The 16,856-nt window shown below is 40.5% G+C and overlaps 1 protein-coding gene across 3 annotated transcripts in view; it reads left to right on the top strand.

Annotated features, from left to right (window-relative positions):
* Positions 1–16,856, top strand: part of LOC112554351 (opioid-binding protein/cell adhesion molecule homolog) — a 75,735-nt gene that overhangs the window by 13,252 nt on the left and 45,627 nt on the right. The window lies entirely within an intron of this gene.

Here is a 16,856-nt window from a genome sequence, read left to right as displayed (position 1 = left end):
AACCTCGCAGATTCACAACCCGGCTATTTGATTGTGTAACCAGCTGATTTTTAAGCCGTCTCCAGCCGCAGATCAACTGGACCCTGGAGCACAGCTGTCAAGAACCATATTTCTCCACCTTCTGTCGCCCACACACTTGTCAAAGGTCTGCTCCAAAGCTTAAAACTACGTTTACCTTCCTTCTCAATGACAATAAATAAGGATGCAGAGTGCGCTTCCTGACATACAGTTCTTCATATCAGTTCCAGAGACTTACTCGTCCAGTTTACTACCCTGAAAAACGATTTTAAGTGTCAGAAAATTAATATTAATATGATAAAACTATAATAAACTTAATGCTAATATAAATGATAATATACAACTAAGAACGATTTTGAATACTTTTGAAAATAATAAAACGTATTTAAATCCCACATTTTCAATGGTCAAATAGCAAAAATATGTTTGTTTTTTAAATTTTAAATAATGCAAATGATACACATTCGTCAAAGATTTTTAAATGAGTAAGTCCTTCGTTAAAAAAAGTGAATGAGATACGCAAGTTTTACTCTCCTTTTCCCTTCGTTCAGAGGCTGAAAGACAGAAGCCTTGTTTTCTTCTTTACTGCGGCGGAAGGTTCTTTTATATCGTTTCCCGTTAACTAAATTTTGCCATGGGGAAATAAGGCAATGTCGGTGCAATTTGCGAAAACGTTTGTGATGTTGTGAGCGATGTGGTTTCGATGCCAGGGCCACCGTGCCTTTCCCATCGCCTCTCTCTTGCCCCTGTCCCCACTGGATCGCCGCCACTCTTCGTCTTCAGCCAGCGTGTAATACGTTTAAAGTGCGCAGTCAATGCAATTTCATTTTCGGATGATAGCAAGTATCTTTCATAAACAATCGGATGGATAAGAGGAATCTTACAGAGCGCATATCCCATTGCCTGTTGGCCGGATTCAAGCCATTTACTCGGAGCTTCAAAACCATATATTCTTAATCTGCTTTGACTAAGCTAACAAATATAAAAACTATTTCATAGACTGTAAAATGACATTTTGCTTTTCGTCTACTATTGATGGTACTTTGATTTGCATAAAATTTCAAAATTTTAAAAGCAAATTTGTTTTTAAGTTATCTTTTCAAAGACACTTCAAGTCCTAAAAAGCACATCTTCCAAACAAACTTTAACATTTTGTAATGGATCTTTGAAAGGTTGTGTAGACCTTTGATCATAATTTGTTTTCTTTGTTCTTTTGATCTTTTCCATCCATCTCTTATTGATACTTTACTTTTTCTCAGTGTTTTGAATGTAAGCATAATTTTTGTCTGAGCCCGCACTTACCCTAGCAGCACAGAGCGCCGAAAACATGATTATGGGTCCCATAGAAAGTATGTGGACCCACGTCCTTCGCACCAGGGGACCCATGTATGTTTGGCATTCTTTGATGCTAGATTAAAAATATGTCCAATTTTCTTTTGTCATAAAAGTGTTACCAAATACCATTAGTCTTTAAACAAGTAAAAGTCAAGTATTCACTGTTTAAAATACATTTTCCTATAATTAAGTCCTTATTTTTCTCAACTTTTCTTTCATTTAACATTATTCATTTTTATTTTAGTTTTTCCATGCAAGACAAAATTACTCACTTTAAACAATTTCTAAATTATTTCTAAATTTATTTAAATCAGCAGCTGTTTATATATACATATCTCTCTGCTATGATGGTCCTCATGTTGTTATACTCACATCTTTTCACTATAGCCCAAACCCAAACCGCGGCCAAACCTATCCCTAACTAACCTCGATCCTAAGGCTAACTTTTATAGTAACCCTTCTCCAAGACTTCTCAGAACAGCATTCTGGCACACACACACACACATAAAACGCACTGAAAGCAAACAAGTCAACAATAAAGATGCAAAAGTAAGTCTTATTTTTTTTATTAAAAAGGTACATTAAAATCTAAGCCTTTACTTTCGAACAGAAACAGAATAATCGCTTGTTTGTCACTGTATGACAGGGGCCTCACAAAAGCAAAGTAGCAGTGAAACTGTTTCATTGTATTCTTATCGGCAAGTTGCTCAACAATAGGAAAATGAAAGTCTCCAGTTGTCATCATTAACTAAGGGCTTTCAAGTCAGCAGCACACTGCAAGTAACCTCCGCATCTTGTCTACAGTATACAGCCCGCGAGCACAAAGGTGGTTTAGGCACAGAAGAGCTTTAGATGTGTCCCAAGGGATTTGAAACCCTTCAGCTCATCTTGCCACAAAACAAGATTTTGTGAGGACTTACAGCTGTGTTGTATTAGTCGAACAAAGAAGGAACTCGGACACATGTGTAGGCTGCTAGACAAACACTGCAATAATTACAATTCTGTCCTGCGAATCGTGGGGGCTGGCAGAGTCGATGTGGGTCACCGTTGCACCCAGCACTGTTAGCAAGTCCAAAAACACAAATGAGCCCTAGCTCCCATGGCTCTTCTGTTCTTGAAGTCGCCTCCCGCTCTGGGAGACGTCACTTCCTGCAATCGATGGGCGGAGGTGCCAGGGTTCACGGGACCTTCACACGAGACCACAGATTAATCTTTGTGAGCTGTGAACTCTTCCCACCTAACGTCCACCACGATCTGCCGCTCTTCTCGCTGGTCTTCCACCATGGCGTCCCCCCGAGGCCAGCTGTGCCCACCACGCATTCCAGCAGTCGCGGCGGATGTGGCCACAAACAGCGGGACATCATCGGTTCGTATGAAGGGGAAGATAATATCGAGCAGCTGAACTGTGTCAGCAATCACTTCCAGTCATTGCCCGGTTGGCGACTCTCCATTTCGCTATCGGATGTAGTTTCTACAAATTGTTTCTGGAGCAGTAGAGGGGACTTTTATCTTGTCCTGTGTTTGTTCATTCTATTTTTTTTAACCAAGAGCTTATTTTGATTCTTCTGGGTTATTATCCCATTCGCTTGTACTTGATTTTAATGAATTTACGGGCAGATTTTGCTTTGTTCCTAATTTGTTCTTGTGATATTTAAATCATTAACTATTAAATCATCACACGTTTATCTAAAGTAAATAAACGGATCTTTGCTAGGGGTTAGCGATGGGACGCTTCTCATGGACATACTAAAGGACAAAGACATGATTGTTTATTTATCGATGGCTGAAAAGTGCAAGACTGATTTTCACTCATCCTTCGTCCTCATAGAGGGAAATAAAAAAAGATACGAATGCATAAAATGCAGATGATGATAAGGGTTTGTAAAAAGGTGAAAATCATCACATTTTGTAAGCAAGATGTAATTCTTATATCATATAAATGGAGGCAAAGTATTAGCAACGGAAATAAACCATCTTTGACTAGACAAGGATAAAAAGACTTTTAACATTTAAGTTCCTTAAGATTAGACAGGATTCAAAAACAAAATATTGTTAAGTGCTGTACTATGAGGCAGAGGTCAAAGACATGCAATAGGTGGTGAAAGAGAAGACAGAAGTCAAAGACATGTAATATTATTAAGTGTGATAAAAGTAAAAAGAAAAAGAGGAGAAAAAAACATTTGTCGGATTTCATGTTTATCGTGTTCTGGTGATGTCCGCTCACTGCTTCAGCGCCAACGAACTTTGTGGACACTACACACGGACACAGGGATGCGCAACCGCCTTTTCTTCTGGGATCGTCTTCCCCTGGCCTGCCATAAAGCGGCGGTTACGACACACGCAAGCATTGTCGGCACACACACCAAAAACATTTGTCGAGTGCTCGTTCCAGCAATCGAAGTTAACATTTCATGAATCACCATTTTGTTTTGTAATCTGAGGTAAATAAAAGGTCATAAAGTATCACAAGAAATCCATAGCTGTGCCGAAGAGTTGTGTATAAACAACAAATATGTGGACAGAGAGACAGATAGAAAAAAACATGAGTGATGTAAGGATGTTCTGGGTAAAATGTTGCCGCACATTAAATCATTGGATTTCTCCTTTGTAACCTCAGCCTTACAGTAGTGTACAGTGTTGTTTACTTCACCCACAATGACGTCGGCAATATTGCAAAGTCTTTCTTTGGTTCTGTTTTCTTTCTGTTTGTCCTTTCTTCGTTCGTTCATTTATTTCGTTTTTTTTTTCTTTTTCTTTTTTCATTACATGTTTATACTTTCGTCTATTTGTTTGTTTCTGTTATTGTGCTATCTTTAATGAATTTTCTTTTTTCTTTCGCAGTATGTCTCTCTGTTTGTAAGCACAGTGTCACACTTTCAAACTTCAATGTCATACCTCTACAATGTTCTCAAAAGTTTATGTTTGAGGCTTACACTATCATTTAGCGTCTTTGCAGCTGTGGATGGAGAGACTCTACACACCTTCATCTCCGTTCACTAGCCTACAGGTACATAAATTCGCTTTACATGACGAGCTTTGAAAGGTGATGCCTTCAGAGCCTCCATATACCCTTATCTCCAGTGTGTGGAGACTAGCACTCAGAGACCCCGGGTAGCGATGGCTTGTACTTACTTGCTTTATCTCTCTTGAGTTGTGCTCAGAGTGATCTATCCTGACCACCTTATTAGACTGCCGAGTAAGTAACTGCCATTTGAAGGGTTTATTCTTTGGTCTTAGCGACAGTCTGTTTCTGGCCCTCGTGACGTCACCATCACTCGTTTGGCACCTTCACTCCCTGCTTTTTGCTCTCCATCCATTAACACTTGCTACATCACATAGCTAAAAATAGCAGTTTCCTCATTGTCGATACCTTCGATGTCACCATCTGATCAACTCCCTAGGTCTGATGCTCTGTGGTTTTATAAAGCGCGTGGTTTCTAGATGAAAAGAAGTTTTTCGCTTCGTCATGCAGAAAAAAAAAATTCCTCAATCTCCGCGATTTCGTCGATCATAAATCTAGGTTTTACTTTCTGTTTTATTGTTTTACGCTGTCTGTTGCTCTTTTTGGTAGAGGGCAGCACTGGCCGGCAGTTCTATGGCGAGTCTTACGTCACTGGGTCAGAGTGCGGGCCTCGTGATTGGCTAATGAGTGACCTACTGACAAGCAGTCTTATTCAAACACAGGCCTGTCGGTTGAAATGTTGCTTAATTTGGGCTCTAGATCTTCAAGACCTCTTACATGATTGTTGATGTTTACAATAAAGGTTTATACTACTTTTATATTTGACCCTGTTGTTCATTGCCATTCATCTTTTCCAAGGAATTCTCCTAAAACCAAGAAAATACCGATAGTTTATAAAAGAGTTCTTCAAGCAACATTTGTTGGCTTGACTTTTGATCAGTCTTAAACATTTTTGATAATTTTTCTGATTTTTTTGACAAAGTATGACATAAATCAAATTATTCCAATAGTAAACACATTGCTTCTAGACCCATGATGTATATGATTCTCAGATTCTGTGGAGTGGCTATATCAAGTGTCATAGTTTCGTAGCTTCATGAATTCCACATTCAGACACACTGAACTTTAAAAAATTGTATTTATTTTACAGTTTAATTTAGAATATCTATTTCATTACATGTATTACATTAAAATATGCAGATTAAAATTTGATTTAAACAGCAAAATAGTTGCATATAAGAACAGGGAAGGATGGAATGCATACCAACACACAAAATTCCAGTCACAAATGAATTTAAACAAAGTTTAAACACAGAACTCATTATTCATTGCTTCATTAAAAATTGACAACGTTAGAGCAATTCTTACGTCTTATAGAATGGTTTTAATAAATTATCCATATCAAATTGAATTGCCTGTACACCGCAAAAAAAGCACAAGTTTCATTTCTAGTTATAATTTTTGGAAAGTAATTTGACACCTCTTAAATAATCCAAAAGGCATTTTCTCAAACAGATTTACCGACCTACATCTGCCATAACTTATACTGGCGTCTTAAAGGATCACATTTACGAATCTTGCACGTGCAACACGTGACCATAGCCTCTGTTCTGTTCTGGTTTTAGTCTGCTGGTCGTCATACCTACTTAAACATTGGATATCGCACTAAGTGTACATTTATTGCTTCTGAAATTATTGCGTATGTTGTATGGTATGTGTGACATTATATGAAGAAATAAAAATATCATTTAGCGCTGTGGTCAGCAGTTTCCGCCCATCCTCCTCTTTCGCATGCTCTTTTTGTCCTCTCTCTTTCTCTCTAATATTTTGTTTGTTCTCTTTATCTCCCTCCCTCCCTACTTTATCCTCCCTCGACTCCCCTTTCTCGCTCTTTGAGGCTTAACAAAGAAATAGAAATAAATCTGTCTGATGGTATCTTTTCCCTCCTCCCCTGCCCCCTGTCCATTTAATCCTTGTCAAGGTGGAAACACTGTCAAGGAGTTATTGTGTTCATTTGTCGCTGAGAAACTGAGACACATCTATCCACTTAAGCCTCATTACCTTCAACAGCGTCAACAGGCACATCAAAGCGGAACTCTGAGAGATGTTTTCCTTTCCTCACCCCGACCCTACACCTCCACCCACCGTCCCCAGGTGGTCCCTGATCCTCGAGACCTACAGTCGGCATTCCTGTCCTCCCACGCACTTTTCGTCTTTGTTTAGATGTTGATGGAAGTCGCCTTAACCTCCACTGACTTCTTCATAGTTTGCTTTGAGCATCTGGTTCTTTTTGTAGCTTCACAGTGATTGACTCTGCAGATGCCAGAAGCCTAGAAGACATCTTGTATCTTTTCTTTTTTCCATTCTTTTACTCTGGAAAGCAGATAAGGAAATGTGCAGTATAACATATTTTGGTTTACGCTTGATGAATGATATGAACACATGAATTTCGTATAACATATGAACATGCTGTTAGAGTAAGTATGATCAATATGACTGACACCAAAATAATAACAAAAACAATGTGATTCAAGCGTGCCATCATAGTACCCGAACATGTCTACTATCACTGGGAATCTACAGTCTGGGTTGCAACACTTTGCTTCTTTCCAATTTACTAAATAGGACAGCAGGCCTCTTCAGGGGGTAACAAAGTTGGTTTAGCAAAACGGAAGTACATTACGATATTTGCCTGTCCCTTCTATTTCACAGCTTTGAGAGGTTTTTTTTTTTTTTTGCCTGACAGCTTCTTCTTCGTCTTTGCCATATCTACGGTGCGGTCATCCTAAATACCTTTCAGTATTAAAAAAAAAAAAGCGGGGATCTTTTATTGACAGAATATTTTCCGTTCGCTCGATAATATGTTTCACCGCCATTCCAATAATACTGAGACACACTCAGTGACGGAAAAGACCATTGCCATCAGCGCAGGCACTTCGATCTGCGCTCTCTGCCTGATGTGACTGGCAGCTGGCACGGCTGATCCCCGTGGAGGACCCTCAGCGGACCCTCAGCGGCCAATGGGACCTTCAGCCGGCTTCCAGCAACGGGTCTCGGGTCCTTTGATATGGGCTGAGTGACAGATGAGCGGACTCAAACCCATTGATTGGTTTCTCTGCAGATTTTGCACTGGCCTAGCACCAGAACGTCAATGGTTCTGCAGTTCCTGACAAATCCAACCCTGTCTCAAGTGTAAAACTGATTTTATCTGTATTATTTCCTTCTCTTTTCATTGCTTTTTACTATATTTACTTATTTATTACCACCCGAGCCCTTTCTTTCTTCTTTTTTGTTTTTTCCCTCCACTACTACTGCTGCTACAACAAGCAGCGGCAAGACAAAGTGCATCTTCATTCAAGTAGATGTGTAATTGTTATTTTCCATGAAAAGTGTTGCGATGCCCGTAGTCCTGACACTGCTAGTGACATGTCATTATCGTTGAGGCCGCCTTTGTTGCGAAGCAGCCCTCGGCGGAACACTCAAGCTATCGGGAGTCCTTCAGATAACGAAAAAACGTATTCCGTGTTTATTACCTTCTTGGCAGGCTTCTGGCATTCATTTCTGATAGGAGATTTTTGCCCTCTGACACAGGAGACAATAGAAACAGTTTTAACAATGGCTTGGGAAAGATGAAGCTGGGGGCAGGCTGCAGGCAGTCTCGCTCGCGCCGTGAGGAAACGCTTTGGCGATCATCGCTTGTAGAAAGCAGGACTCATATGAAACAGCTAATAATTACATGTGAAAAAACCTCACAAATTAGACAATATACTGACACTGACAAAGACATTCTTGGTGAACGACATCTTCATTCTTGTGGCGCTAAATATTTCGCATTCAGCCCGCCTTCTTCCCTTGATACTTGGCTACAAAGATGTGTATTCAGACTGGACCTTGGAGCTCTGGAAAATTGGAGCTCTGGAAAATTGCTTCCTTCTGCACATTCTATAATTTGCGTTGTCACGAATTTTTTTCGAAATTTCAAGAGACTGCTTAAAATAGATACAATTTTATTCCATGGTTCAACAACATCATGTTGACTTGTAGTGATGTAACTCTTTCTGTCTGCCTCTCTTTGCCCTTAAGTCCTCTCTTTCTTTTCTTCTCTTTATCTAAATCTCTCTCTCGTTGAATATTGCGAGGCACCTTGAAAACCTTTTCTTAAGTATTATTATTAATTATATTTTTTAATTCTTGTTCTCTCAATCTCTCTCTGTCTCTGTATCTGTCTCTCTCTCTCTCTCTTTCTGTGTGTGTGTCTTTGAATATTTCGAGGCACCCTACAGACGTTTGTCGAATTATTATTATTATTGATTAGTTCTCTTTCATAAGTCTGTTGAATTTTTTTAGGTAACCAATAGACCTTTATTCAGTAATTATTGTTGTTATGATTATAATACTACTATTTATCTCTTTTTCGTAAGTACTGTTAAATATTTTAATGCTCGTTGTTTTAATTTACTTGAGCCACCATGTTGGGGTAGCTTTGCTAGATTTGACAGTATGGTCAGTGGTCAGGGCTACAGGTCTCATTCCTGTCCTTTTAAAGAAGCCGACAAGGCAGCTGTATCAAAGAAAAATACATTTACATATCTTCGATCGCGACCCCAGCTGGCGATAGCGTGAGGGACGCCCGCGGCAAGAGGTTGGGTGGACCGAAGCTCTGCCAACACGTACTGTCGTGTGCCTGCACGTGCACACCGCGACCCGCGGTACTTCCACCAACCCTCCCGGGCCCTCCCTCCTCCACAGTCTGGAGACCATCACGCCATTTTCTTTTTGACCAGAGCGCCGTTTTGCGTTGGAAAGTATGTTGCCTTCAGGCCACAACTCGAGCCCTGCCATCAAAACACAGTTCTTCACTCTGCCTCACCCCCACCCGTGTAGAAACACACGCAACCTCAATTCCACCTTAGACTGGGAGGGGGTAGCCATAGGGAGGTAGGAGGTTTAGTCAAGGGATAAGAAACGATCGGAGAAGCGAAATCAATATGACGTTGTGAGGGACCAGCAAGGAAATGTAAGTACTTCTTAATATCCCTTCTCGTCCCTCACACTGACAGCCCAAAACTTAGTTAAAGGCGCCACCCACGTGATCGTCGTGTTGAAGCCAAGAGTCAGCAGCAGAGGACATCAAGAGTTGCCGGTGTTGCAGGACCGATGCTTCCCGATCCTGTCGGCTTTATGATCGCTGGCCCCAAGGGGAAAAGGCAGATAAAATTTCCAGTTTTGCCGCCATTACGTTTGGCCGTGAAAATATAAAGCGATAATTGCTGGCATTGTACGAGCAGTAAGCTATAAAATCACCATTTTGCTCACACGGAGACTGCATTCTGTCTGGTCCTGTTTAAACGATCCACAAGAGTTTGTGTAGTTAATGCACTCGACTTTAGAACAAAGTATCGAAACGAAATAAAATGCACAAAAAGTGAGATGCTCTTTCCAGCTAATCGCTTCCTGCTTTTTCAGGGAATGAGAAAGACTCCGAGGATAGCTTCAGACCTCCTTCTGTCGTGCCCTAGACACAATGAGCCAGCTAGAGTTCCCCGTCCCTGTAGTCCTTGTCCTGGGGCCTTTAACTGACCTTTGAGTCAACATCAACCGAAGAATTGTTCTGAATTTTATTTATCTCGGTTCCCGCGTGACAATAAACGTTTCACAATTTCTCTTTCATCTTTTGAGCATTTCACAAATAATGAAGGGGGAGCGAAATCAAATGCACAGCGTTGAGTGTAGACAAGGGCTAGACAGGATGGCGGTTCGATCCCATAGCTTTTAATGATTCATGGTTGGCGGTCAAGACATTACTTGTCTCAAAGGCATGCCGCTTGTGGCGACCTCGCGAGGAAAATACTAGAAACACAAAGTTTTCTCTTTAATTTCTTTCTCAAAGTTTTATGAGTGTGCATATAAAAATGTTCATAATAACAAAAAATTATTTTATCAAACCAAAATAACATCCTTCTCTGTCAAATGCAGTTTTTGCTATTGTTTAATTAAATTTTTTTAGTGATTTTTTTTTTTTCATGAAGGTGCACTGTAAAATTAAAAGTACATAGAATGTATATAGACATTAATAGGAAGCTCGGCATATGTACTGCACGTTCAACTCTGAGCTGTCGAGATCGCCTTAGGATGAACCGAAAGGATGTACAAATAATTCTCGTGTCGATCTAAGTGCAAGGCTTCTAGTGGTTATAGCATTGTCATCGTCTTCTTCATCAGCATCACATTCTCATGTACAAACTCATCATGATTTTTGTACACATCTGAGAAACCTAGAGCTCATGCCAGGCTTCTTTGCTGATTTCTCTTCTGCTTTTAACAGGAGCCTCACCTGTGGCAGAGTCTAGTTTCAGACTTACATCTATCCCATCAACTCCGAATCGTGGACTTTTAACAAACAGGCAGCGAAGGTCTTTATCTTATCAAATCCTATTGTCGCCTGTACAGATTCCCCTCAAGTCTGCTATGCTCACTACATCTCACCCAGTTTCAGTAGCGCATTAGATAGAAACTTTATTACAAAATTTGCTGATGACACTGCCTTACTGTCACTGTTGCTGTCACTCGTGTAGTAAGTAGCTGTCTTCCTGACTTGTGAAGCTGATGTGACAAACATTTCCTGGACTTGAATTCCTCAAAGACACACGGGATGATCTTTGACTTTATGGTGACCACGCCTGATGTAGTCATCAATACTATCTTCGATAACCAGCTTTAATGAAACATCAAGACTGGCATCAACCCCAGTAGGTCAGCAAAAACTTACCTCCTAGGAAACTCAGGTCTTGCTTTGTGGGCTCTACTTGTTACATCTCTTTGTTCCACAGCCTCTTCTGTGTCTCTATGCAAGAATAATCACCGCAATTCATTAATTGCACGTGCCATACACGTGATCAGTTCTACTGTCCTTGATGCTGTGTCAGTCTGAGGTGGCCTAAGGCAGTGCACCTACTGTACCTACTTATTCTGTGTAACATAGCGAACTATTCACTGTAGTCAACATTTATACGTGCACTCATCTGTATAGTACCAGCGCATGAACACCTGTAATGCTTACCAATGATAACCCGTGCGAATGAATAAAATATTAATATAGTAGTATCAGATTTATTGTATTGTATTGTTGCATCCGTCAAGCTATACACATACACAAACTCACGTGATAATTGCTTTGTCCGCCATTGGCTTATAAGAGTTTGTATTTCTTCTGATGAGGGTGTTGGTCGTGTGGTTAGGTTTCTTTTGAATTGGATGCTAAATCAGTCTGTGAATAATTTTGTTTTATATTGTATACATTGAAAAAACCTTTTAATATATTTGTCGGTGTGATCTTTTTATCATCTGAAAAGCGCGAGAGTTTCTCCAGTACTTCATAAAGGTCAGCTTTAAAGAGACACAATATGTTTTCTTGTCACCGATCATCAAATAGCTGTCTGGATAACTTACATAAGGTTAAAAATGAATTATATTTACATAGTGATCCTTTTAAAGTAACTCTATTTCAGCTGTGAATATTTTTACTGAATACTTAATAACAGAAAATATAGCTTTCAGATTATGGTCTCAGCCACCTTCCAAGGGCCGTGGTATCTTTCAAAATATTTTTATCAAAACAAGTTTTCAAAGCAAGATCCCTTGTTATGTAGGCGGTTTAAAAATTGTCTCCGCAGCCTGGTTCAGCCTGTAGTGTCGCATTGTGCCCTCACTTTGAGGTATTATACTTGTTTAGTTCTTGCTTCCTGCTTTTTTCCCCTGGACATTAAAAAAATCTCTCCTCAAAGACAACATCAAAGACGCCGTTTTTCTCCTCTCGTTTCTCCTGGAGTAAAAGTGTTTTTTCTGGCTGACACTGAAATAAAATAATAGCACTGAATTGACTTGGCTGGAGTCATATTCTGTTACTTTCTTTCTGTCAAATCAACAATTTACTTGAACGATCACCTTCTCGAGATACATAATAATGTGAGCAGGTGGTTTGTTTGCTACAAACTGTGGTAACACATCAAATTATTAGTGCTTACTATGAGCAGCATGTTCCTAAATGATTATCTTGCTGGTCTGCAAGTACATCCTGTCAAATCGTGCCTGCATCAGTAGATTTTAATGAGTACTATCATTCTAATGATAGCACTCATTTCTTTTTGAAAAAGATGGGGTGTGATTAAGGGGAAGAACAACTAATGTGTTTTTTTCCCCCGAACCAAATGGAAGAGAGATAAAATGTGAACCCAGTACAGCGACTCCTCACAGAACTGTCACCACACCAGACTTTCCCTTCCAAGCTTGTTGATAACCCAGTCCAGTGAAATCCTTCTTAAAGTAACAGCTGGAATTAAAAGCATGTAAACTTTTAGAAACGGCGTATTCATCTGTCATTGCTAAATTAGAGAGGGACAAAAGAGGAGAAACTAAGAACACCTAGGTGCCGTTAAACACAGCCCACGTTGGCGGCCATTGTGGGGAGTGGTTCACGGGTTTCGGGGGAGCGAACTCCTGAGGGCAGATGAGCAGCAGCGAAGGCGCAAGGCCCATTACCGGTGAAAGGTCTCCATTAGACACCAGACCGGTAGTGGGGACTACTCCGTCAATAGTTTTAACCTGACACCTGCTTGCTTTTGGTTTGCCCTCGATCAGTTCTTAAACTCCAGAGGGGATCGTCAGAGACCGCGGGCCCCTCCTCCCGCGCCCAGCGTGCGACTGGGGACAAGATCCTCATTTGCAAGTCCTGCCTGGCGCTCGGCCCTCGCTGGCGGTTGTTGTTTCTTGTCACGTGGAGGACGCGTTACCTCTCAATTAGGAGCTGCGGCACGAACACCCGGGGTGATGTTGTGTAGTGCTTTTATACAAAGCCATATGCTCCTAGTGGGCCTGACACTCTTACAGCTAGGTCATCCTACATCCCTACACCTCAGTCCTGCACTCCTACACAGGGTTGCTACACTTTTTTGTTATTAGATATTGTCACAAGCAACATTACAAAAATAGTTATTTCTCTCGAAATGCCCACACTGTGTTTACAATGAAACAGATCTATACTTTGTTTATATATATCACAGAAATAATGACCCGCCAACTGTCTATCTCCCTAAAATACATCAAGAACCCGTATAATTTCGTTTACCTACATTAAATGTTAATTCCTTTATGTACAGTTTTTGTGCTTACAGGTTCACGCTCTGTATGGGTGTTAATATATTTGCATTTCTATAAGGGTATCGGCGCGAGTTTAGCCGAATACAGAAATAATACTTCATTTTATATTGTATATAATATATATAACTGTCTGCAAGCGGTCAGTCAAATAACCATACGCTTAGTTGTCCATAACAAACAAAACACACACTATATATACTCAGTGCCAGAGCTCGAATTATTTTATTTTTTAGTCCCAGCCTGAGCCCAGACACAACTGAATTTGTGTTAAAAGTGAATCTTTGCTGCGTATTTCTTCTTCGAATTATTCATTAAATGCTGAAGCAATAGCTAGCGCAGAGTTGGAAATTTGCAATTCTAGTGTCATTAGAATCATAGATGATTTTTAAATTATTAAAATGTAAAGACGAAGAAGGAAAACGGATCCACACACATTACTGTACCTAAATATTTGCCAGTTTCCAGCCTCTCATCGAATTACATCCACGTTATAAACAGTTTTCGATGAAATAAGACGATGGGCAAAGGAGTGCAACTTAGCGAAACACAAGTCGAATGCTCGGGTTACCAACATGCAAATGTTTTTCAAAATGTTTTGCTGTTTTGTTGTCTAGAGTATTGATGTCGCTTAACTTGCTGCCTGTAATGTATCTGATCTTATAATCACCGATAAACAATTACTCGACAAGTCATGAATTTGCCAGTAAAGTGTAGTCTGGTCGCTTATTATGGAAGATCCTTGGAAAAGCGGGTGGTAGACCTTTCTCTACCCAGCAACAGTGAGCTGCGGCAAAAGGCTGTAAGACGGGAGGATTGGTCGTTGTCTTTAATTAAATTACCTCCTAGAGACAGTGGACTAGACTACTCACAACTCAGCTGCTCCACTCCTCCTCTCTGCCTACTGTTACCCGCCTTCTTGCTCTTTAGATTTCTACCTTGTCATCTACCTTAGCCACACTGTGTGAGAGAGAGAGAGAATGACAATACACTCGATATTTTAATGCTTACTAAACCATACTTTTCATCAACCTGGGACACCACCTGACCTTAAAATTAAGGCTGCCTTTTTTAAGTATGAATAGAGAGAGAGAGAAGAAAGCGCGTGCATTCTCTTGCTTGTTGATTTGCTTGTTTGTTTTAAAAATTTGTGCTGCTCACCGGTCTTATCGACGTGTGCGTCAGAGTGTCGACAGAGATTTCCAAAAAAGTTTAGAAACTTAAATTGACATTTTTTTTTTAGTTGGATTTGAAGGGCATGCTGCTTTTTTTATTATTAAAAAAATAGAGCCTTTTAAACAACAAAGGCATACTCTTGTCTCACACTACTGCGCATGTGTGCGTGTGTACGCGCGTGTGTATGTGTGTGTGTGCCGCCCACGCAGTTGCCTAATCTCGCTCTATTTCACTCTTCTCTCTCTCTCTATTTGTCCAGTGGTCCCTATCTATATATCTATGTCATTTTCTGCTTTTTTACGCCCATACGTTTTACTTGTAACCAAACACTTCTGCACTGCAACAAAAATTAAACAAGTTCATCACTGTCGCTGATCCCAGCCAAGTCTCCCGCTCTCTTCCCACCTCAAAAAATATACCTGTCCCTACATGCGCCCACTCTTTCTCAGCATTTATGTTTAAATATGGAAATGCTTTCAAAGAGTCCGTCGTTTATGTTTACAACAGAAACTTTACATTTTTGAAAATTGATAAAATAATCATATTAATGCAAGAAAAAAAAGTAAGTTATATTTCCCCATTCTGTCACCCAGTAGTAAATGTCTAGCAATGTTTATCAAATATCTTCTGAAAAACAAGACTGATCATGGAGTGAGACTCTTATTTCCAAAATTCTTAATGAGTATTTTTCTTCTGTTCTTGAAAAATAGTCTATAAGGGATGTCTATGGACCGAAAGGGCTTATCCCTGACCTCGTGAATGTATGTTGATCCACTTCTGTAGTCAGCTCTGTAACCAATGGGAAAGCTGCAAACCTAATTATGTATGCATATTAACTAAGTATACTCGTGGACATCATGACATATGGTTGAATCTTTCTCTCAACTGAGCTTTTGGCTCTCACTGAGATGTTTCTCTCTTTCACACATTTCTCAGATTCCAAGTGGCGCTGATTTTCTCAACTGTTCTCCTCTCTCCTGCCACTCCTGTTCAATTTACTTCGTCCTTCTATTGTCAACTTGCAAACCATTTACTTTCAGGAGTAGAATTTGCCGTTAAACAGACACGCCGAAAGCAATTCCTTCAAGATTCAGCCACTTGAGCATGATAAAGTGCACGGCAGAGTTTAACATAATAATTTACAGTGCAGCCAGTCGTGAATGCCGCAGCCCAGCAGTTCGGGCAAACCACTCACAGTAAGTATATAATTCACTACACACCACCATCTTCAGGAGGAGGCCACTCCAAACCATCAGGTCGGTCCAGTCCATCATGAAGAAAGAAAGAATAGAAAGGAAGAGGCATCGTGCATGGTTTTTGCATTCCGGAAACCAAGTCATGTTAAGCATGTTTTTAAGGTGGCGGCTGTACCACTGATTTCCATATAGATATAGTTCCTAGACTTCAGCCAAATTGTGTCAGAGGGGAAGCGACAAAGAGCAGGAATCCGCGCCGTCCCATACCTAATGTCGTCTGGATCAGCATATTGGTTGACAGAATGTGATCTCTCGGACAGAAGATTGTTTGGACAGGCTTGGCGGAGTGATGGAGGAAACCGTCGGGGTGCGTGGGTTTGGGGTGAGCGGGAGGGAAGGTCGAGTACCATCTTTCAGCCCTGGAAGTGCTGTGATGTCTGAATTCAAAGCTGTGTGCGAACCTAAGACAGCTCTTGTTTTTTTGTTTTTTGAATTTTATTTAGCAGAGCTGAAGGGTTTCCAAAGAATTGTTTCCTTGGCAGCGGTGTTCGGTAGCTGGTGTTGCGAGACTGTGTGAAATAAATCTGGAAATAAAATTGGCGGAATTCCTGGAAGAGAGACTGAAGGGGTATCGTCGACTCCTGCTTCCAGGGATTTGTTTCCCTTATATAATTTGCGCTTGGAAATTAGTTCCTGGCCTGTATGCATAAAATGAGAGCCTGGAAACTAGAAACCGAAGGTCCGGAGAAAGCCCTAGCTAGAACCCACAAAAAGTGGCGGTCAGGATTAGTCGCAGCAAACAGGGCTTGCAAGTCTTTTAGACTTTAAGATGAAGGCAGGACCTGGTCTAGCCCTATCTGCGCAATGCATTTCTGGCCAACGAGAGAGGTCTTATATAGAACCAGAGTGATTTGCTGTCACCTCTAGGAACAAATTGTTCAAACAAGCATTTTTACCCTGTTTGTTCATCTTTCAGTTCAGGTTCTAACCCCAACTAACCCGTATACAAAGGAGTT

The sequence above is a fragment of the Pomacea canaliculata genome, linkage group LG13 (genome assembly GCF_003073045.1).
Source record: "Pomacea canaliculata isolate SZHN2017 linkage group LG13, ASM307304v1, whole genome shotgun sequence".
Taxonomy (NCBI): domain Eukaryota; kingdom Metazoa; phylum Mollusca; class Gastropoda; order Architaenioglossa; family Ampullariidae; genus Pomacea; species Pomacea canaliculata.
The sequence above is the reverse complement of the archived record's forward strand: the minus strand, read 5'-3'. Positions and strand labels throughout refer to the sequence as shown.